Source organism: Gekko japonicus, unplaced genomic scaffold (assembly GCF_001447785.1).
Source record: "Gekko japonicus isolate JY-2015 unplaced genomic scaffold, Gekko_japonicus_V1.1 scaffold272, whole genome shotgun sequence".
Taxonomy (NCBI): Eukaryota; Metazoa; Chordata; class Lepidosauria; order Squamata; family Gekkonidae; genus Gekko; species Gekko japonicus.
The window spans coordinates 281,271-295,089 of NW_015161413.1; positions in this window are offsets into that span (position 1 = coordinate 281,271).

A 13,819-nucleotide genomic window follows, 5' to 3' on the forward strand; every position below is an offset into this window, starting at 1 on the left:
CTCCTTCTTCTTCTTCTTCTTCTTCTTCTTCTTCTTCTTCTTCTTCTTCTTCTTCTTCTTCTTCTTCTTCTTCTTCTTCTTCTTCTTCTCCTTCTTCAAATCCGGCCTTCATAACAAACGAGTTCAACACCCCTGCAGTAGGGAGTCAGTAAAGCTAGATCGCACAATTCAAATTGTTGATGCTTACCTTTAAAGCACTTCATGGCCTTGCTCATATGAGCAAGACTGCCTCCCGCTGTATACTCCCCAGCAACTATTACAGCCCCCTAATCAAGGCCTCCTTTGGGTACCATTGTTCAGGAAAGTTTGGACTTGTAACTGGAAGTGACATTGCACATTGTTGCAATGCTCTAGCAAACCGCAGAGTTGTGTGGGATTGCGAGAATGTTGCAGTGACACCATGACATAACTTCCTATCACACCTCTGGAAGTAACCTTGTGACATGACCTGATGCCTGACCCCAAAAGCTCCTGAGATTTACCAGCTGCAATTATATGAATATAACTTGGAATATGGAGGAGAGGAGTTGCAGGGTGAGAGTACCAAGTGAAGGAAGGGTTAAGTATCACTTTCTTACTGGTTGCTTCTCTGCTACAAATTTCTGCCTCCCAACAATGAAGAAGCGATTGTCAGTGATATGTTCCACACCACTGCAATATCATGTAATTGAGCCTTTATTCTCATATTTGAAAAGTAACCTCTGAGATGATGTAAGGTTAGCCACACACAAAGGTCTTAGCATTTGCATAATTGTTGCATTGATGTTTTAAAATTCATGGAGAAATGCTTATAATAAAATAATACCCATAGCTGAGCATATTCTTCCATGGTTTGCTTGATTAGATTTTTCAGCTTCATGCACAATGTCACCTATTGCAAATGCACTGGTAAAAAAAAAACAACTAAGTTGGTACTCCTGAAAATAAATTACCTTTAGAATGCAACTAGGCCCACTGAAAACACAATTATTTCTGCTTGGTAGCTAAGAAACAGAACTAAGTAGTTCTGCCTCCCCACATCGATATCTATTAATATGAAGGTAGGCTTTAGTGGTTAGTGTGCTTCATTGTTTTTGAAATGGTTACCCACCTGGAATTTGTATGAAGAGCCTACTAATCTAATCTGGGAGAACCGGGTTTGATTCCCCACTCCTCCACTTGCACTTGCTGGATGACCTTGGCCAAGCCGTAGTTCTGTCAGAGCTGTTCTTGAAAAAGAGCAGTTTCTGTCAGAGCTCTCTCAGCCCCACCTACCTCACAGCATGGCTGTTGTGGGAAGGGGAAGGGAAAGGAGTTTGTAAGCCACTCTGAGACTCTGAGTGAAGGGTGGGGTATAAATCCAATCTCTTCTTCTCTTCTTCTATGTGGCTGCAGTGATTTCAAACACATTGGCACAGATCCTATTTTTTAGGGTGTGGTACTGGCTCCACTGAAGTTGCTGCAGCCACAAATCACAAACCACATCACCGATGCACCGTGTCATTGGAGATTGGACACCACCCATGTATCTGATTAAATTTAACATGCGAGTCAACAGTTTGATCTGAATCTTTCTGCCAAAAGGACTCGCAGGACCAAGAATTCTGTCCAGGGCTGAAATTTTAATGTAGCTGAAAACAGACTTTGAAATTTGGACTGGGGGAATACAGAAACCTTCTTGGTTTGGGGGGAGTCTTGGTGGGTCACAACATTTCTGATCTAGGAACAGTAAATTTCTTTTTCCAATCAGAAGTTCAGTAGGTTACATCTCTGACATGTTGCATACATACTTAAGTGCTGTAAAGTTACAATTGACTTATGGAGATCCTAGTAAGGGGCTTTCAAGGCAAGTGAGAAGCAGAAGTGGTTTGCCATTGCCTGCTTCTGCAGAGTCTTCCTTGGTGGTCTCCCATCTGATTTACCAATCCTGCTTAGCTTCTGAGATCTTACAACATTGGGCTATACCATGCCACCTCCCCCCCACTCTGACATATTAGAAAATCTTGGGGTATGGGTGAACTGTAAGTTAAATATGAGCAGCTAGTGTGATGCAGTGACAAAAAAGGCTAAGGCAATCTTGGGGTGTATCAACAGATGCATAACATCCAAATTACAAGATGTCATAGTCCCGCTGTACACTGCATTGGTCAGGCCACACCTGGAGTGCAGGTGTGCAGTTCTAGAGGCCTCACTTCAAAAAGGATGTGGACAGAATGGAGTGGGTGCAGAGGAGAGCAACATGGATGATCAGGAGCCTGGAGACCAAGCCCTATGAGGAAAGGCTGAGGGACATGGGAATGATCAGTATGGAGAATGAAAGTTGAGAGGGGACATGATTGCTCTCTTTAAGTATTTGAAGGGCTGTCATTTAGAGGAGGGCAGGGAGCTATTGCTGTTGGCAGCAGAGGACAGGACTTACAATAATGGGTTTAAATTAAAGGCAGGAAGGCTGGCTATTAGGAAAAACTTTTTCACAGTAAGAGTTGTTCAACAGTGGAATCAGCTGCCTAGGGAGGTGGTGAACTCTGCTTCACTGCCAGTCTTTAAGCAGCGGTTGGACAAACACTTGTCAGGGATGCTCTAGGCTGATCCTGAACTGAGCAGAGGGTTGGACTAGATGGCCTGTAGGACCCCTTCCAACTCTGTGATTCTATGATTCTTTCAAAATATTTATTTATTTATGCTTTCATTTTCTAGCCCACCCTTCCCAGCACAGCAGGGCTCAGGGCAGGTTACATCATAATGGATAGTTAAAAACTTAACTTTACAAGGTTAAAACAAACAATCAACATTGGCGCGTAATAAAAACCAGTGCATTACAGATAGTAACAATCAGAAAGGGACAGGGGAGGGGAATGAAAACAACAGGGATAGAGATCGATGCTCTTCAGACTGTCGCTATCCCCGACCATATGCCTGGCGAAACATCTCTGTCTTACAGGTCCTGTGGAATTGTTCCAGGTCCCGCAGGGCCTGGCTCTCACTAGATAGAGAATTCCACCAGGTTGGGGCCAGGGCCCAAAAGGCCCTGTCCCTGGTTGAGGATAGCTGGATGGCTTTCAGACCAGGGATCACCAGCCGGTTATCATTGCCTGGGTGTAATGCTCTTTGAGGGACATACTGAGAGAGGTGGCCCCACAACTACGCTGGTCCCAGCTTGCTTAGGAGCTTTGAATGTCAACACCAGAAACTTGATCTGGTACTCAATTTGGAGCCAGTGCAGCTGCCGGTGCACTGGTTGAATATGTTGGTCACAGTGGTGTGCCCATGAGGACCCACACTGCTGCATTTTGGACCAATTGCATTTTCCGAATCAGCCTTACGGGTGATCCTGCACAGAGTGAGTTACAGTAATCCAGCCTAGAGGTGACTGTTATGTGAAGCACTGTGGCTAGATCTTGGTGAGACAGGTAGGGAGCCAATAAACTAGCCTGGCACAGAAGAAAGAATGACAGCCTAGTTACATTTATGCCATGTGCCTCCTTCGAGAGGGAGGGCATCTAAAATCATGCCCAAGCTCCTGATGGCCAGCGCTGATGTCAATGGCACACCATCAAGGGCTGGGAGCTGACCTCCCACAGTGACCCCTCTTTGACCCAGCCACAGCACCTCCATCTTCAATGGATTTAGTTTCAGCTGGCTCTGTTTCACCACAGCCTCCAATCCCACAATCAACATGTCTGGGGAGGTATCTGGTCAGCCGCCCATCAACAAAAATAGCTGGGTTACATCAGCATACTGATGACAGCCCAGCCTGAAACTCCATGCCAGCTGGGCAAGGGAGCACATGTAGACATTAAACAACAATGGGCAGAGGACTGCGCCTTGAGGGACCCTACACTCTAGTGGGTGTCGTGGGGAGGACATCCCCCCAAGTACCACCCTTTGTCCCCAGCCTTGGAGGAATGAGGTCAGCCATTTCAAGACTGTCCCGCATACTTCTACATCAGTGAGGTGGTGTGTCAAAAGATCGTGGTCAACAGTATCAAATGCTGCTGTCAGATCCAATAATAACAGCAGTGCCGACCTGCCTCGATCCAGCTGCCTACAGAGATTATCTGTGAGAGCGACCAGAACTGTTTCTGTCCCATGTCTTGGGCAGAAGCTGGACTGAAATGGATCCAAGGCCAATGAGTCACCCAGGAAAGGCTGGAATTGTTCTGCCGCCACCCTCTCAATTACCTTATCCAGAAATGGTAAGTTCAACACTGGGCAGTAATTGGAGGAATCTGTTGGATCCAAAGTTGGCTTTTTAAAGAGCGGCCTTACCACTGCCTCTTTTAATTTCCCAGGTAGACCCCTAAGTTAAGGGACAGGTTTATAAAGTCCACCAGGGGGACTCCTACTCCACCACCACTGGCTTTCACCAGACACGATAGTCACGTGTCTAAGGGGCAAGTGGTAAGTTTCACAGTATCCAGAATCCTGTCAACATCAGCCCAGGAGAGTCAGCTGAATTCACCCAAAATAAGACCTGAAGACAGCCAAGGGGCCTCTAGTTGTCTTACTCTATCAATGTTGGCAGGCAGGTCATGATGGAGCGATATGATTTTATCCACACAAAAGTTTGCAAAGGCCTTGCAGCTAAGAGCCAATTTATTAACATTTTTGGTCCTCTCAGTTAAGGAGGTTAGTGACCTAATTATTCTAAACAATTGAGGTGGGTGGGAGCTAGTGGATGCAATGGAGGCCACATAGAATTCCTTCTTTGTGGTCTTCACCATCTCCTCATAGGTTTTCATAAGCGTCCTATGAGGAGTTCTTGTCGCTTCATTGAGAGACCATCGCTCTAGTCATCTCAGCTCCTGTTTCATCCTCCTTAGCTCCCACGGTATACCATGGGACTAGTTTGGTACGGGGAGGAGAGGATAAATCGTTATTGAACAAAAAGTTGCCTGTATTGTACCATAAATGTTTTGACAGCCTTATTATGCCTAATATAATGTCTTAGAAAATTGGTATGAACTTAAACAATCTATTCCTAATTGTAGGTTTCATAAATAAATAAATAAATGTAATATTAGAGTTGCTTGCATAAGACATTTTTTTATACTGGAACCACCACATATATACTTTGTCTCTCATCTAGACCTGGTCTAGGCAGTCCCATCTAGAGCTGGTCTCCATAAAAGATTTCAATGACATTTTAACCAAGGTAGTATCTACTTTTGTGAATCAGGCTTTGACCCGGGGAAGGCTATGTTTTTAATGTGTTACTGAAATACATTGCTTTGTTTTTGGGAGCCACGTGACATTTGCTTTTGATTTGCTTACACCTTGTCTCACACAGCCAAATTATCACTTCATGCCAAACTGGATGTGTTGTTATCAAATGTATGAAACAGACATTAGTTTAGGACACATGAATACATGAAACTGACTCATGGAGACCATTAGTCTATCAGGGTCACTATTGCACATTCTGATTGGCAACAGCTGTCTGGAGTCTCAGACAAAGGACTTCATATCATCTACTGCCTGATCCTATTAACTAGAGATCAGGGCCGGCCTGAGGTTGTCCTGCGCTCTAGGTGAGCGCAGATGCCAACCTCCTGGCAGGGCCTGGAGACCTCTCCACCGGAACCAGGCAGCCGGGGGCAGGCTGGGAGGAGGGTCACCCAGATTAGAGTCTGCGCCAAGCTTCCTATCTGCGAGCCGGAGGAAGCGCGAAGGCGGTGGCTGGCTGGCTGGCTGGCTGGCTGGCAGGTGGTGGCTGGTGGGCAGGCAGTGGCAGATTTCCCACTTGGGGGCGCTGATTGGGCCGGTGGGCTGGCAGCAGCCCCAGGGATTGGCTGGCTGTCTGGCTGCCTGCCTCGCCATGGGCCCCGCTGGGCCTGGGCAGTGCTCCCCTTGGCCCCCTTCCCTCACCTTTCTTGCCCTGGCCGGGCTGCGGGCAATGAGAGGCTGCCGGTGGCCGCCCCTGCCTCTCCTCCCGTGCCCCAACGGCTGGCTCGCGCTCTAGGCCTAGTTCACCTAGCGGGCGAGCCGGCCCTGGTAAAGTTACCAGATCAGGAACATCACTTCAGTGTGCAAAGAGAAGCTCTGCCACTGAACTAGAGCCCCTCCTCTCCTGCCACATAGAGATGAATTACTGGTGTTGGTTTTTTGGTATTAATTTTGGTGTTTTGTGCTTAGTTTCCCTAAAGATGGAAATGAATTCACAGCTGTGGATGACAATTTGAGGTATTTGGATGTATAAAGATAACTCTAGATCCTGAAACAGCATGTGATCCTTTGGTGAAAGAACTGCAAGAGTCATGGAGAGATGCCGTAGTATATTGGCTAAGAATATGACAAAGGGAGTTTCCAGGTCCAGTATCTTACCACATTTATCAATAATACTCACCTACCTCATAGGGTAATTGTCTGCAAACTATTGCCCAAATAAAGACTCAGGACACTGTATTTTGGGTTTAACTAATTTATTGATTTTTAGCTTGGTTGATCTATATCATTACTATTATCTACTTTTAAGGATGTGTTGTGCTAAATAGCCCTTTTCAAGTTACCAGATTTGGGCAACTCCACCCTGACTCAATGAAAAGCTTTGTTTGCCTTGTGTAACAAAGGGTACCAAGCTTCATCTCTCTCATTCAGAGGGTGTCCCCTCTCACACCTCTCTACCACTGGGAAAAGTGATGAACTGTTTGTGAATGTCTCATGGCTCAGGGTGTTTGCCAGTTTGCCTTACCTAGCATGGGAAACTCATCCTATTCCAGCCAAACTAGTTATTGGCGTAGCCATTCATAAAATGAGGCCTGTTAACTCCCAAACTATACCTAAGCAACATGGATCAGGTGAAGACAAAGAGGAGGAGGGGGGGAAATTAGATTTATACCCCACTCTTCACTACCCGAAGGAGTCTCACAGTGGCTTACCATCTCCTTTCTCTTCCCCTCCCCACAACAGGCACCCTGGTAGGTGGGGCTGAGAGAGCTCTTTCATGAACTGCTTATGAGAGAACAGCTCTGAAAGAACTTGTAACTGACCCAAGGTCACACCACCACCAGCATGTGGAGGCATGGAGAATCAAACCCGGTTTGATTCCCAGATTAGAGGGCGTGCTCCTAACCACTACATCAAACTGACTGAAAAAGGGTCCTCTAACATGGATCTTCTAACCAATCATAGAAGACACCCCCCCAAAAAAAATTGCTGCTGAGCCCCAAATCTAACTAATCCCAATAAATCTAGCTAATCCCACCGGGAGGGAGGGTCAGCTGGCTATAAACTATGCAATTACCTACCCAAGCCACTAAGGTCTCATACTTTATTTGAATTAGAAGGGGCTGCTATGACAACTTCCATAGCCCCAGGGGCCTTTGTTGATGTTGCAAAGATTTTGGAGATAATGCAGGGCTGTATAATTGCTAAGTGCATCAGACGTGTTTGTTTGTATAAAGTGCTGTCATGTATGGCAACCACATAGAGTTTTCAGTGCAAGGGAATAACAGAGGTGATTTGCCATAGCTTTCCTCTGCATAGCAACCCTGGACTTCCTTAATGCTCTCCCATCCAAATACTAACCATGGCCGACCCTGCTTAGCTTTTGAGATCTGACAAGAACAGGTTAGGTCAGGGTGAATCAGACATTCAGTAGTCAATTTTTTAAAATAACAAGTGCTGGTGCTCAAGCCTGCCTGGGATATAAACCCATCCTCTAATTCTAGAATCCTACAGATTTGCTACGTTAGTAGAAAATTCTGCACATGGTCAGAGACACTCTGTTCCATATTAGTATCGCTTTACACACCTGGGATTGGGCTCTCTCTCTCTCGCTCTCATGCATGAAAACAGGTTCCTGGATTTGGGAGGCATTGTGCTTTGCTCAGACTCTGTAGTTAGGGATTGGCTGTTGGAAAATATCCTTTGACTTATCAAGTGTCAGTCTAAACAAGTCTCATAACATTAGCTGGAAAAATAGTCTTTTTGTGATATTAGGTCTCGTAGAGAACTAGTATCTTAAGATCTAATGGAGGATTTGAAAAGAAAGAACATATCATAAGTATATATTACAAGGCTATAATTATAATTGCGGCGGGAGATTTCACTGACACAATGACACAAGAATGAATATCAAGTAGCTATTATTTAAGGTATTTTTTATTTTCTAAATGCCACTGAAGCTGATTTTTCCCCACAATGTCATTGAGGTGGATTTTTCATCTATATTAACATAACTAGAACAGACTGACCTAAATTAAAACTTCAGTGAAGTTTCCGTTAACTTTGAAGTCCTTAATGTTGGCAGCTGGAGCACAGATTGGGGCTGTAACGGGAAGCAATACGTCTTCTCTGGTTCTGTCTCCAGTCGCACTCCTTGATGGATGAAGAGACTAGATTTCATTCTTTCAGACAAGAAAAGTGCAATTCGTGTCAGTACAATAACGGGAAAGGAAGAGTAGGTGGAACCATTGCTCTTTGGTAGACTGCATGCTTTTTATGCAGGACATCTCAGCTACAATCCCTGGCATCTCCAGCTAGACCTCGTTAATGTATGGATCAACAGCTTTCATTCACAACTCTGCTCAGGTGAACTGTGAGAGTACCCATTGTACAAGCGTTTTCATACCCCTCAAAATGTGCCTGTATTTTCAGCAAACATAGAAGTGGCCACCCAAGAAATATCCACATGATTAAAGCACTTTAAATACCAGTTGTTTATGCATACATACTTTTACTTGGGAACTGTCCAAAACAACATTGGCTGTTGGGAGTTCACCATTACAAGTAATATCTCTATGTAAAACTAAAAGAGAGAAAAGCTTAGAGCTCTTCATCTTTCCCTGAGTTTCTGAACCTTTCTACATCAATTATGAGGTGGTACAAACTGATGAGAGGACTATATTATGTTAGTAGTGAACATGTGAACGGTCTCAGATCTCCTCTCTGTTAAGCACTTTTGGTTCTCATAGAAGACCTTGTAGTAGGGAACCAACATAATGGGATAGTGAAGATTCTACAGCAATGTAAATTATAAGTAAAAATGATTTGTCTACTGGAGAGAGATGGAGGGTAAGGGCACCTGTTTAAGATTCTGAGAAAATATTCATTGTTTCAAGTTCTGAGCAGCCTTTTCAACTGTAAAGTTCAGAAGGATCCAGTCACACAGTGCATATCTGTCACTCAATCAAAGCAGTTTTATAACCTACCCCTTTGAAAGCAATAATTTCCTAAATTCTGTAAAAAGATCAATCTTTTTCTCTCTAAAAATTTAGAAAATTATCCCCTTTTAAAGCTCTCCCCCCATTCATTCAAAAGCTTCTAATTATATTACTAGGGAACCAAACTGAATGGAACTATAAAAAGAGACCAAAAAGAGCTCTCAGATGTCTGTCTGCCTTATTATAATATGGTACCGAAGAAAGAACGAACACCACATTGGCTATCAGTTTTTACATCCATAGATGGTATTCAGTGTTCAGAACTGTGCATTATAAGATGGCCTCAAAAAGATATCACAGCCTTGTGAAGTTAAAAAAAACCTATTTAATGTTATGCTTTTAAAGGCATGGGACTTTTTATATATGGGGAGAATTTCAGAAGCATTCCTAGTTGCCTTCATTGCCTGATAGGACCATCACGACCAGTTCCTTCCTGATCAGGCTACATTTCTTTGTTGTGTGTCCCATTAAATTCTATATTTTCCATCTTGGTCAAAACACCCAGGCGGCCATTTTGGCTGCTGAGGCACAAATAGAAACTCTCTGTGTGTGCACACATGTGTTTCTTTAAATAAGGCCCTGCCTGTCCTACTACTCATGCACTTAACATACATGTTTTGATATGTTATACTTGATCTTAATAAACATTTCAACTTTTTTAAAAAAAAGACAGCTTACAAATAAAGCCATATACATGGGCACAATAACTTTTAAAGAAAGTGTAAACTTGGGAATTTTCCTCACCTCAAAGAGAACACCACCTAAGAAAGACTGAGTTCAGGCTATGGCAGATCTATAGACATGAGGTGTGACTTTGCACTTTATAAAGGCAAGTGGGGACAGGCAACACAACCTCTTTTCCTTGCCCTGCTTCCAGTTATAAAAGCCTAAATGATCTCCTACAAAGTTCTTCCAATATTGATAGGGCAGTCAGAAGCCGTGAGAAGTGCAAAGGGTGACTGCTGCCCTCTGCCTGTGCCACTTCCCTGCCCTGGTGAGCCTTGGCTCAGTATAACTAGCCCATAAACAGAACTCCTGTTGACCTAACTCATGGGAAAGTAGAGGTGATATTACTTTGACCAGAGCTAAAACCAGCTCCTCAGCTTGGCTACCAGTGTAGGCTTCCTTAGAGATCAGTGATTCTCAACGCATTTTTTCAAAACCCAAACACTAGCTTGTGTTGTGTTAAACTAAGCTAACACCCCTTCCCCTTTGCCCAAAAGTACCCATATCCATTTCTTTCAAAACTGATTATCTCATATTTCAACAATATTAAAACGTTTGGGCTTGACAGGTCCAGACATACACGTCCAGTCATGTAAAATTTGATTCTTGTCAGTACCTCATTCTCAGTCATGAGTTGGAAGCATCAACAACATGACTTTCAGACTGAAAATGAGACAGTTTAATGTAATAAATGCTTCTAGTTCCTAAACAAATGAATTAATAACTCTTCCTCTATAACAATAGAACCAAATATTAAAACAATGGTGTCAAGAGAAGTTAGTCTAATGCTCTAATGTCTTTAGATATTCTATAGCCCTTCATGCTGGTGTGATGTAGGAATGCTGGATTAGGAGCAGAGATCATGATCTTTAATAATCTTGATGTATCCAGATCAATGAAGACAAGATGAAGACTCTGGATTACTCTATGCTCCCAGTCTCTTGAACTGATTTTTGGATCTTGATTCCTACACAATTGTGATACTTTAATGTGTATGTAGTTCTCTGTTACACGTTTAAATAGATTCTTTGATGAGATATGAGTATTACAGAGTGATTCTCTTCCTGGATAATAGCATTGCTTGCGTATTGAAAATAAGTATTGTGCCTGTGATTTCCTTAAAGACAATATGCTTTATAACAGTATTCATTATTTAGCATCATTTGGGCACAATATTACAATTCTTGTGGACTAGGAGCAGAAACTTACTGGGTGACCTTTCTAGGCCAGTAATTTTCTCTTAGCTCTGAGTTCTTGAGAAGAAGGGCATGTGAAATCCCCAAGACTAGAGGTTGCCTCCCCCTGTGGAGAGGCCATCTTTCCCCACATTGTTAGATAGGATACACAAGAATTGTGAAGCAGGTGATTTAATGGCTGGATTCCTTTACATTGCCAACAACTGGAGAAGTCAATCACCACCTTGGCTCAGCCAGCTCATGCCTCCTCACCTCCCCCTGTTCACCCCACATTGCCAGGGCCATTTTCTCCATCTGGGTCCTTCGCTCAGATCTTGCCACTCCTGCCCTGGCTGCTGTGCCCTTCCTCCAAGGTTAAACCAGGGGGTAGACCATCTGCCTGGGTCAGTCCGGGCCGGGAACTCCAACATCTGACATTGCTGGAGGTGTGACACCTTCCTGTCTGGAAAGGCCCCAAGACTGTCCTCTTTACAGCCCTTTCCCAGCCTTTGGTCAGCTGCCTCCTCACCTCCTTCAGCTGAGCCTTTTATCCTCTTTCCCCTGGTCACTGCTAGTTCTTTCCCTGCTCCTCCTCTGAGTCAGCCCTGCCTCTGGAGGAGGCCTTTACCCCTGAGAAAGCCTCTGCTCCACAAGGAGGTAACCCTTATGGGCTTCCCTTCTGACAGTGCCACCCTTGCTGTTGTTGCCCAACCTGGCTCTTTTCTCAGCCCTGCCACTGGGCTGCTGCCCTTCTTAGGGTTGTTCCCATGTTGCACCTCTTCTCCCCCAGAGGTAAGGAGAGCAGAGCTGTAACGGGGTGAGATTTAAAAATACACTAAATAAATAGAAACAGTGCTATGGATTTGAGGGTGCAGAACAACATGCTGAGGAAATAGCATCAACTGTCAGATCTCAAAGACCGCTACTCTTAGCTCTTGATCTAGTAAGAAGACCCATCTTTACTGCATCTATTATATCCTTTTCTTACACCTGAAATCAGTGTGTGTGACATATTATGTCAGTGTACTACACCCCTCCTGTTGGGTTTACAGCAAAGGGAAGCAACAGATCACAATATGAATATCATGACAACTTCTCTATCAACCACAACCTAAACCATGGAAGGGGCTAATATTTGCTGGCCACCATATGGGAATAGGACAGATGCTTAAACTGGTGGTGCATTTGCTGCATTGTGGCTCAAAAACAAAAAAAAAGGCATAGGCCATGTAATTCCTTAAGATGAGATGCCCAGCCCATGCCCACTGACTTGGCTACCATCAGTGAGAGATGGACTTGAGGCAGGCTTGGATGCTGTAGGGTGGAAATGAGCACACAACTGTAAGATACATCCCTTGGTTTCCAGTTTGGCTTGGAAAATCCCAACAGCCAAAACATAAATAGTGGCATGATATTGTGAATGGGGCTGGCCTGGTTGGTTGGTTGGGTTACCATCCTCCAGGTGGTGGCTAGAGATCTCCCGCTATTACAACTGATCTCCAGGAGACAGAGATCAATTCACCTGAAGCAAATAGCCAGACTGGAAGGTGGACTGTATGACATTATATCCCATTGAAGTCCCTCCCTTCCTCAAACCCCTCCCTCCTCAGGCGTCACCCCCAAAATTTCTAGGTATTTCCCAACCTGGAGCTGCCAACCCTACTGGTTGGTAGTACATCCTATAAACTTGAAAGTGCAAGTGTGCAACACCTATAGGCCACAAAAACTGCTTATACTATACCCTCTTTTATGTTGGGTTGGCAATTGGGGGGTCAGACAGTAAACTCGAGTGGACAAACTTTCCCTGGGGAGCTCATGGATATGTTCAGAAGGAGAGAGAGGGTGCTTATATTTCACATGATAAGACCATAGAATCTGGTCATTGATGATATTGACTTCCAGAAGGCCACTCCCATGATGGGCTAATTAACCAATGGTTCCATTCATTAACCATTCTCCTTTCTTCCTAGTGCGACTGTGTCTGCTCTTTCTGCAGCAAAAAGGTAGAGTTACTACAAAGCATACCATATGGGTAAAAGGGATGGTTATATCCATTACTTTCGTCAACTCCAAGTCCCAGGCAGCAAACTCACCTTTAGAAAGTGAAGGTAATGAGAAAAAAGCGCAAGACTGAGAGAGGTGGCGTGGGTGGCAGAAAAGGCGATGTCAGTCCCTCACAGGAGTTGACTAATGGCGGATTCTATTAATAGCTGGTCAGTCGAGCCATGACAGTTTCTCTGACATTCAGTGAAAATGTGAGGGGGAAATAAATATTTGTTTTCCTTAACTTTCCAAAATTATTGTTTATGTTCGGTTACAGAACTGCATAACCAGTATAACAATAAGCATATATTGTATGCAGTCCGTGACATAGCTACTCATCAGTCAAGAAGCTTTTGGCTTTGTGGGCCTAAATGTGACTGGAGGACACTTTAATTGAAAGTCATTAATTTGTGCTTTCACCATTCACTCTGTCTTTATATTTCAGTTATAGTTTTCAAAATGTTTCGCCATTGATATATTCTTTGAAAGCTTCTTTCTATGCTTTGAAAAATGCTTTGTGCCTTGCTAAAGTAATTACCTTTATTGGTACTGCACCTTAATAGGGCCTCAGCAAAGCATTTTAACAGCATCAGGTTCTATTTGCCATAAACCAGCTCACAGAGGAAATTATTTGAAAGGGCATTCAAGTGCTGACACTTGCAAAGGTTTCAGTGAGTTCTTTCACAGGGTGATTCTGTTGTTTCTCCACATGTAGTTTGGTGTAGAGAGCCA